The 7,977-nt window shown below is 41.0% G+C and overlaps 1 non-coding gene across 1 annotated transcript; it reads left to right on the top strand.

Annotated features, from left to right (window-relative positions):
* Positions 1 to 201: 201 nt before the first annotated feature.
* Positions 202 to 283, top strand: TRNAS-GCU. The gene has a single exon. It is a non-coding gene; the product is annotated as a tRNA-Ser (tRNA).
* Positions 284 to 7,977: the final 7,694 nt, after the last annotated feature.

The following is a 7,977-nucleotide window of genomic DNA, read 5'->3' as shown; positions in this document are numbered from 1 at the left end:
CTATCTTATTTTCCACCGAATTTTCCTTTGTCCCGCTCCATTGCAGATCCTTCACATCGTGGGAGCAGCCATCTTCTTTTGATTACTTGCTGTAAAAATGATCAGATCTTTGTTTCCGTACAAAATGGCGGCTTCCATAACATTGCGTCACATCCCCCTAGTATTACTCCCTATAGCTACCAGGAAACAGTAAGCTTCGGGGACGAGGTGGCCGAGTGGTTAAGGCGATGGACTGCTAATCCATTGTGCTCTGCACGCGTGGGTTCGAATCCCATCCTCGTCGGCTGCAGTTTTTTGCCTCAGATGAATGTAAATTTATTTGCGAGTGAAAACAGTTGATTATTCCAGTTACGGTTTACTACTCGATTTACTCTGGGAGCATCAATGTCTGGTTTGAGGTATTTGGAAGACAGCTTTTGGAGCATTCTAACGTCACAGATAAACAAGAGGGAAAGAAACATCCCAGAAGACGTGTGTGCTTCATTTATTATCTTTTTATATGAAGTAAACAACAGTGCAAAAAATTCCATGTTAAATTAACTTAGCTTCTGAGTGAGGGACTTCAGTTACCATAAACCCCCTCCCGCGGAGTTTTTAATACCTCTCCTTACTATGACATACCAGGTTATCACTGCAAAAGCTACGTAAGACACAGTGTTCAAGATTCTCTTCCAGACCCCAGCGGGCTGCATGTGCTCAAGAAAAGTATACATTGGGAAACATTAAAAAGATGTTGACAACATGCAGAAACTTAGTATCTAGAAGCCAGAGACTGAAGACCTGAAACATGGCTACTTTACCACGGAAGAAAGTGTTAAACCTGTTCTTAGATTTAAACAGAGGGGGAGACACAGGGGACAGAAATAGAATAGAGGGGTTCCCCTCTTCAAAGATCATCAGGCACATTCATTCAACTCATATTAACCTTTATTTATCCAGTATTTATTATCTACAGGCACCACAATGAATTACATCACTTTAACTCGTCATAACCCTATGATCATGATAGACATTTTTATTACTCCTTTTTACAGATGAGGACACTGGAAGATAAACTTGTCCTAGGTTATACAGCTTCTATAACTATGTGAGAAAGGGCAGTGTAATCCAAGTCTGTCGAACTCTGCTGGGTCTTAACCTCCATTCAATACTGTGCTGGAGATTAGTATTTAGTGTCCGTTAATCCCTTGCAGAAATGATTTACCTGTTCTCTCTCCCATGAGGCTGTGCACACTGCATACCTGGCACCTGGCTGGTGCTTCAGCAAGGTTTGCCGCACGGAGAGTAGGCAGTTGGCCCACTGCTGTCACTGGTTCCTCCCCAGGTAAATCCAAATCCCTTGGGGATATTGATGCCTGTGTTGAGAGCTTTGGGTCGCCCCAGCACCTGTCTTCAGCCTTGCTCTCCAATCCATTTGCCACCTGCTCTTAAGAAGGGTTTCTATCCCGGTTCCACACATTCATAAGGAGTCCATTAGAGTCCACATTCATAAGAATTCAATTGGTTATTTGGTTGGAGGAAAAAGTGCATCTTTATTTTCACTAATCTATCATTGAAAGTACTGCCTTCAGTAAAGGTAAGCAATGAACTATAGTAATATTAACCTTAACTGTAATTTTGTTACCAAGAGAAATCACATATTTTTATATCCCATTACCTGCTCATCACTATTTCAAATAAATTATTAGACCTGCCGTTAAGTTACGCATTCCTAAAGAAGTACATACAGTATTATATTATTATATCACAGATATTAAAAATATTTCAATAACTGTATTCCAACATAATTGTTGCCTTTGTATTCCAACAAACTTAATTTTATGCATTTAAAAACAACATTCTGAGAAGGGACCCAGTGACTTCACCAGACTGCCAAAGGGGTCTATGTCAGAAAAAAAGTAAAGAACCTCTGAGACTTTTCTAAAGTGCCCTGAACACACTGATCTTAACTTGTTCTGAACTCAGATTTACTCTCTACGCCCAAGACCTATGCTATTCCTACTCCTCTCCCTGGAACATGTTTCTGCTCCCCTGTACCTCCTTCCCATTCACCTCTGCCTGCCTGGTTCCTGCTCCTCCTTTAGATCTTAGCTTAGATATCATCCCCATCAACAAGTCTCCCTTTGCCCTGCAACCCGCAGCCCCGTCTTAGATTCCCTGTAACTAGTCCCTGTACTTTCTCTTGCTTCTGGACCTTTGCACTCCTCCTGGTTACTCCTGGGTTTCCCCCAGCATTTGCCAGACAGTATTTAAATGCCCTATCAGGGGGCACCTGGGTGGCTCAGTCGTTAAGCGTCTGCCTTCGGCTCAGGTCATGATCCCAAGGTCTTGGATCGAGCCCTGCATCGGGTTCCCTGCTCCATGGGAAGCCTGCTTCTCCCTCTCCTACTCCCCCTGCTTGTGTTCAAATAAATGAATAAAATCTTTAAAAAATAAATAAATAAAATCTTAAAAAAAATTTAAATAGGGTGCCTGGGTGGCTCAGTTGGTTAAGGGACTGCCTTCGGCTCAGGTCATGATCCTGAAGTCCCTGGATCGAGTCCCACATCAGGCTCCCTGCTCGGCAGGGAGTCTGCTTCTCCCTCTGACCCTCCCCCCTCTCATGTGCTCTCTCTCATTCTCTCTCTCTCAAATAAATAAATAAAATCTTAAAAAAAAAATTTAAATAAATGGCCTATTGGGACTGCTACCTCTCTAAAGACGGGCAAGACTGCATCACTTCTCTAAGTTATGCCTGCTTCTTGCAGTGACGACTTCCTATGGAAAACTGATAAGATCTATCAATGTATCCAGTCTGTACAAATAAAAGTGAGTGGATTACTTTCCCAAAGGAACATCTTCAGCTGTAGAAATTCTGAAAATACAAAGCACTGGAAGTGTCTAGAGGGGAAAACAAAACAAAACAAAAAAAAAACCAGACTTGTGAGTGGAAGCTCACTTTTCTGTTCTTCAGCTCTTTACCTATTTTCATGCTTAGTTCGTTCATGATTTCTTTCATATGAAATTTCAGTAATACTTGCTATGACAGTTCCAGTATCTTGCATTTCTATAATCTCTTCACCTGTAAGAACTGTGCTTACTTGTAACTTTTTCTAAGAGAATCAAAAGAATCAACAACATGCCAGATTATTTAAAAACTCAGGGTGGGCTGGGGGGGGACCTTGGATTAGTAATGGAAAAATACATTTGTAATAAGGCAGTAAGAGTTAGAGGCGCCATCTACTGGCGCAGCTGCAACTGCAAGACTTGGACAAGGTACTTCTAGAGGAATGGCTGCTACCTTTGGAAAGATCTCTATTACTCCCTGAAATTTGTCAACAAACCACAGGTCAGGGAAACCATTCCCCATCAACACCAGGGTTCTTCTTCACAAGGCCTATCCTGAACTTTTGCAGGGCTCCTCACCCTCTGAAAGACCACGAGAGAAAAAAATCATTGCGCAGTCAAAGGTGTTACCAAGGTATTCCAACTTACTTCTTCAGGGCCCAGGAGTGGGCCTTCATTCTCCAAGTCCAGCTTCAGGAAGACCCACTGTCCTCGGAGAATGAGGTGCTCTGGGAAGAATGATTCAGTGTTTAACTGGTGATGGTCAGCAGCCCTTCTAGGACATAGCTTTGAAGGAAGAATTGAAATCCAAAGAATTTGGTTTTGGTTTTGGGTTTTTTGTTTTGTTTTGGTATGCCCCCAGTTTGTTTCTTAATTCTTGCATGAAAAACCAGACCTTGGGCTGCAAAGCTTGCAAAGATTGGTTTTGAGGGCACCTGGGTGGCTCAGTTAGTTAAGCAACTGCCTTTGGCTCAGGTATGATCAAGTCCCGCATCAGGCTCTCTGCTCAGCGGGGAGTCTGCTTCTCCATCTGACCCTACCCCCTCTCATGCTCTCTCTCTCTCTCTAAAATAAATAAATAAAATCTTAAAAACAAAACAAAACAAAAATCTCTTAAAAAAAAAAAAGATTGGTTTTGAGAGGCAGGCAACAACAGAAGTGAGTTCAGTCTATTCCTACCATTAGGAAGTATGGTCTCACTGGAGAACCATTTCTGGGAAGACAGTCATGACAAGGCCTGAAGAAGTTCAAGAGTGAATCCAGTTATTCTTTGTGCCTGCAACACCAACTGGAAATTATTTTTCTTTGCTCAGATCATTCCCTGAGCTGCATGCTATCACACGAAAGCATCCCCTTTGTGGTTACAGCTTCTGGGGATGCCTACTGAGTTGAAAACTAAATGTTTTCATATTGAAGATCAATAGAGTAAAAACTGAAATCCAGTTTAGAGTAATGTTGCTTAGGAAAGACAACATGAATAAATGCTAATAGATTAAGGGAACTGGGGAGTAACACTTGCTATATCCCCTTGTTTTGTGTCTTCTGCTGAGGTAGCTCTGGATAGTTAGCAAACAACAACCAGTTACATCTTTCCTTCTCATCACATTGAGGAGGAGCAATGCCCCAGATTTCTAAACTCCAAAATTTGCATTTGAAATCTTCCAGAAAGTAGTAAAACTGGACCAAACCCAACTCCAAAAGGGTGAAGTTAATGGATGAAGGCAAGACCTGAGGATGTGACCAATGATTCCATGGAATTAGAAACAGAAACAATAATTTTGTTTGATTGTGATACTATAGGGCAGTAAGTGTTTTATATTTCTCTTTGAGTCATTAACTCTGAGCACTTTTTCCTCCTTCAGCTTCCTCAAGGATTTTTACTTTCTTGAAATTCTTACCTAAATGTTTTGATTTATGTTTACCAATTCCTTTAGTAAATACTTAGAAGTGTTACTGATGGACAGATGAAGGCTGCATTTGTTCTGAATTATGACAGCATGCAAATGACTAAAATGGACTATTAAGAGAGACCAAGTCATCTCAATTCTCAACTTCCTGTTGCTATATAGCTATGGATTTAGAATTCTGATTTTTAAATTCTTGAATGACACAGAACTCGACATGTGAAAAAAAATTTTTTTTCTAGCTTTTAAAAAGTTGAGGGGTGGGGTGCCTAGGTGCTTTGGTTGAGCATCCAACTCTTGGTTTTGGCTCAGGTCATGATGAGGGTCATGAGATCAAGCCCCGCATCAGCTCTGCACTCAGCAGGAAGTCGGCTTGAGATTCTTGCTGTCTCCATCTGCCCCCCCCCACACACACACACCGCTCTCTCTCTCTCAAATAAATAAATGAATCTTAAAAAAAAAAAATTGAGGGGAGCCTGGCTGGCTCAGTCAGTGGAACATGTGACTCTTGATCTTGAGGTTGTGGGTTTGAACCCCAGGTTGTGTGTATAGATAACTTAAAAATAAGATCTTAAAAAAAAAAAGAAAAGTTGAAATAGGTCCTGGACAATGGTTTCTGTGTACTCACTGAAAGGATCACTGCCAATAAACTCGCCTTTCGATGACTGCCCGCAGTCATTTTTGGTATAACATAGCAAATAACAGAGGCAGCCCTTATTTTAGCATCATGGGCTAAATTACAGAATTGTCTCGTAGTTCTGGAGACTAGAAGTCTGAGATCAAGGTGTCAACACGGTTTGTCCTTCTGAGGCCTGTGAGGGTGAATCTGTTCCACAACATTTTCCTAACTTCTGGTAGTTTGCTGACAATTCTTGGCATTCCTTGGCTTGTAAAATTCTTAATTCTTACAATTTTGCCTCAGTTTTGATTCTGGGAAATATAGCATTTAGGATAGGATATAAAGCTATTTTTTTTTTACAATTCTTAACCTACCTTAACTTCAACATTTAGAATGTTGTAAAGTTTACGGGAAAAATAACCTGAAAAAAATGTATCATTTATTATTTACTTGAATACTGAAGTATTTTCAAAAATCTGTCAAGGGGCGCCTGGGTGGCTTAGTCAGTTAAGTGTCCAACTTGGTTTGGCTCAGGTCATGATCTCAGGGTCCTGGGATCAAGCCCCACATTGAGCCCTGTGTCGGGCTCCATGCTCAGCGTGGAGTCTGCTTGAGATTCTCTCTTTCTCCCTCTCCTCTGCCCCTCCCACTCATGCAGTTTCTCTCTCTCAAATAAATAAAATCTTAAAAAAAAAAATCTGTGTCTAGATGCCATGATATTAAGTGTTAGGAAATGGCAAGGCACAGAGCTCTCTATGTCTGAAAGCATGCCAGATCTAGAACACCAAAGCCATAAACTGCATTTAGATCCCTGTTCTTTTATGATAAAGAGCAGTGTTTGGATCTCCTAAGGCATATTAAAGTGGCCACTTTCACAAATTATTATATATTGCTTATCATTATACTCCCCCAAATACCAGATATATGGTGCTCTCTATCCCTGGTGAAAATGATCTGTGGCCCAAGCACTTGGGAGTGGTACCACCAGCTACACAGAGGTCAAAGAGACCTTAGGAGTTATGTCGTGGGGTGACTAAAAGAGGAGAGTCACTATTTCAGAGATAACCAAAGGTTAAACAGAGAGAAGTCTTTCAACATTTTTTACTTAAATTTTTTATCTTGAAAAATATTATACAATGATACAATGTATATGTAATATATCCTGTGTACAATTTTTTTTTAAGATTTATTTATTTGACAGAGAGATACAGCGAGAGAGGGAACACAAGCAGGGGGAGTGGGAGAGGGAGAAGCAGGCTTCCCGCGGAGCGAGGAGCCCAATGCGGGGCTCGATCCCAGGACCCTGAGATCACGACCTGAGCCGAAGGCAGACACTTAACGACTGAGCCACCCAGGCGCCCCTATCCTGTGTACAATTTAAAGGAACAATAATAAAACCTATGCCATGTAAACATGACCCAGCTTAAGAAACACCTTTGAAGCTTCCCATGAGCCCCTCCGGGCTGCCATCCTCCCACCAGAGATAACTACTCAATTTGGTGTTAATCATCCTCCTGCTTTTTTTTATTTTAAAGTTTTTTATTTATTTAAGTAATCTCTACACTCCACGTAGGGCTTGAACGCATGACCCCAAGATCAAGAGTTGCATGTTCCTCCAACTAAACCAGCCAGATGCCTCCGTTCTCTTTCTTTTCTTAACCAAATATACATGTATATATATCTCTAAAAATGTTCAATCTTACCTCCTTTTTAAATTTTATATAAATGGATTCATATTATATTTATTCATCTGTGATTTCTTTCATTCAACACTACTTTATCCATATAATTCATTCATTTTCACTGCTGCTTAATATACAATTGTCTGAAGACACAGTTGGATATCCATTCTCTTATGGATGGATATTTTGGTTGTCTCTTGTTTTTTGCTATTGCAAGAATGCTACTGTGAATGTTCCCATACATGTCTCCTGCGGTATGTGTACAGGTGACTCTCTAGTTGTCCTTCCAGCTACCATTAATGGGATAGAGCCAAATCATTAATTACATGTCCAACTTTACTAGGCAATTCTTACAGTTTGGTGTGGTTAATGGCTGATAAAAATGTTGCAGTTTTGAAAACTTGGACAAGCTTCAAATGAAAGTTACAGGAAGAGAGTACACAGAGGAATTGGAGGGGAAGCAAACAATACTCATAATCAAAGACAATATTGCTTACCTTGCACAAAGCAAGTGTTCTAAGCAGAATGAGTGCGTTAGTGATGATACCTCTGACTGCAGTAACTTACCCATCTAAAACCTGGTCATATTCCTTAACTGCTCTGCTTCCATCTTTGGTTTTCAATCATCCTGTGTCCTCAGTTCTGAGTACCTGTGATCCAAAGACCAAAGTTCTGAGTCCTGAGTACCAGTGATCCAAATATCAAGAGTTGCACGCTCCTCCAACTGAACCGGCCGGTTCCGCAGTCCTGAGTACCAGTGATTCAAAGACCAAAGAGACTATGAAATGAGCCCATTTTCTCTTTGGGAGAAAAGACTGAGCCAAGCAAATCTAGGTCATCCACTGAGAGATGCAGACATTCCAGGAAACCCATGGTTCCAATCCACAGTTGGAACTAAAGCCAACCTTGAAAATGCAGCTGCCTGACCAGCTGTTTCAGTCATGAC

This window comes from Neomonachus schauinslandi, chromosome 9, assembly GCF_002201575.2.
Source record: "Neomonachus schauinslandi chromosome 9, ASM220157v2, whole genome shotgun sequence".
Lineage (NCBI taxonomy): Eukaryota > Metazoa > Chordata > Mammalia > Carnivora > Phocidae > Neomonachus > Neomonachus schauinslandi.
This window is presented reverse-complemented; position numbering and strand designations above follow the sequence as displayed.